Genomic DNA, 2530 nt, shown 5'->3' with positions numbered 1-2530 from the left:
CTGTCTCTGCTGAGTCCTAACCCCAGACCCTGTTGGCCTCTACTCCTAGCTTTATAATATTGGGCAACTCAAGGTTTCTTCAGGGAGATTGGCCAGAAAATGTTTCTCTTTCTGTGGGCTGCAGAGTTCAAAACCTACGGAGGTAGCCTAGAGACGAAGCTTCTGGCATCTCAATTGCCAGCCATAGTTTGAATGAGGGACTCCTATGAAGCCTGAATAATAAGTCTCTTCAAGACTCCATAATGTCCCAGACCAAAAGGCGAGAGTGTGTGGTATTCTCACCCACACAGCCCAGGCAGGACCTTCTCAGGCTTCCAAGGCCAAATGGTGGGGGGGGGGGAGTGGATTCTGAGCTCTAGATTCAGGCTGCTTTCCAAAAGTACAAGCTTGTGCCTAAGAACTTGCAAAGAGCTGGGGGATCTTCTGTCGTCTTCTTTCCACATTACTAACTGCATTTGATTGGTGCCTTTCTATTTTATGAAGCACTTTCATAGTTTTTTTTCCCTTTTTTTTTTCAGTCTGGTCGTATCATTCTACCTATTCAATGCAGAAGCAGCATAGAGTAGTGATTCAGAATATGGGAATCTATGCCCAGACAATTTAGGTCTGAATCCTAGCTCTGCCACTTGTTAGCTGTTTGGCCCTTGAGAAATTTGCTTAATGGCCCTGTGTTTCAGTATGTTCGTCTGTAAAATGGAGCTGAAAATGATAGCTACTCTATAACGTTGCTATGGAAATTAAATGAGTTCAGATTTATAAAGTACTATTATAGTGATTTTTATATAAATATTTTGAAAATCAATCATCACCGATACTTTCACTCTGACAGATAATAACTGTCACTACTCTGTTCCAAACAAACATCAAATTTGTCCAATTTTGCCTCTCCATATTTTGGAAACCCTTGTTCCCCTTTCTTTCTCCATTAACACCGCCCTGGTTTAGACATATAGTAACAGCAAACTGCTTGCAGTTCTGCGCAAACATACTGTCGTGCCTTTCTTGCTGGCCGTTCCTACTGCAGTCCTCTTTGACTCTCAAGGCACCTCCTTCTCTGGCTGTCTCCTACTCATTCTCTATCACCAGTTATCCTTAGACTGCAGACTCTTGAGAAGGAACCGGCATCCTCTCTGAATTGTCAGCATCCAAAACAATGCCTGCCACAAAGAAATTACAAACTTGTTGAATTAATGACTGCTTGCTGTGACTCAGGCCCTATGGTAGTGGTTTAGAGGGCAGTTTTTATTCCATCCGACCCAAAACCCTACAAGATAGTAAGTACAATTTTTATCTTCATTTTACAAACAAGCAAATGAAGCTTGGAGAAGTAAAATAACTTGCCCAGAAACACATATTTATATTCATATGGCTATTCTAATCAGTACACAATAATCTACAGTGCATAATGGTATGTGGGAGAATGCCAGGAAGCCACAATTGGTGTCACCTGATGCATGAAGATACATTGTTCAACTGGCACATTAAAAAAGCCCTACTTTATTTTTCACATAGTTTTCTGATATTTTTAAGCTATTTTTTTGAAGCAGGAGCAGTTATTTATTTATTTATTTATGGTGCTGCTGGGGATTGAACCCAGGGCCTTATGTGTGCTAGGCAAGAGCTCTGCCAACAGAGTTACATCCCCAGCCCCAAATTAAGGTATTTTTCACTAGATAACCTATAATCTTTTATGAAGGTTAAAAAAGGCACATGCATATAAAGAAATGTTTGACTATTTTTTAACCCATTGGTTTGTGAGGTGCATATTGCTTACCAATTGGTCTGTGAGTCCATTGGAGTTTAATCCTATCACATGTTATATGTCAAGAGGTTTTGGTTAGTGCCTCATCCATACATTATCATGTTAAAAGGTATTTCATGCTCAACAATTCATGAAAGTTTGTTCTATATTATCAAACTCATGTTGCTCTAAGAAAGTTGAGGAAGGCTTTGCAGATTAACAATGCTTACTACTATTAGTAGCAGCAACAGCTACCATTTAGTAAGTACCTACTGTGCTGGACCTACTCTGTTGTGAGTTTTACTTATGTTATCTCATTAAAGTCTTATGAACTAGGCTGTCTTGTCTTATTTTAAAAACAGGGAAACTGGGATTCAGAGAATGTAATTCACTTGCTTGAGGTCACACAGCTATTGAATGTGGAACCTGAACTGAAATCTAAATTTGTATGTCTCTAAAGCCTGGGCTTTTATCCCAAGCTGGACTTTGAAGATTGTCCAAGTTACTTAACCCTCTCTGAGCTTCAGTTTCCTCATCTGTAAAACTGAGGGAAGAAACACTTATCTTGCAGGGTTGTTGGGAAGTTTAGAGATAAACAGATGCTCAGGGGTCGTGGGCACATAGTAGGCATTTAAACCACGGTAGCGATGTTTCTGAACCCATGGGGCGCTAAATGAGCCCAGGAATATCTGAGAGCCCTTTAATGGCAATTGAGAGCTGGTGAGGAGGATCTACAGCTCTGGCTGACTTAAGAGCTGGCCATCTCCCCCTCCAGGATATGGTGACCCA

The sequence above is a fragment of the Marmota flaviventris genome, chromosome X (assembly GCF_047511675.1).
Source record: "Marmota flaviventris isolate mMarFla1 chromosome X, mMarFla1.hap1, whole genome shotgun sequence".
In the NCBI taxonomy this organism is placed as follows: domain Eukaryota; kingdom Metazoa; phylum Chordata; class Mammalia; order Rodentia; family Sciuridae; genus Marmota; species Marmota flaviventris.
This window is presented reverse-complemented; position numbering follows the sequence as displayed.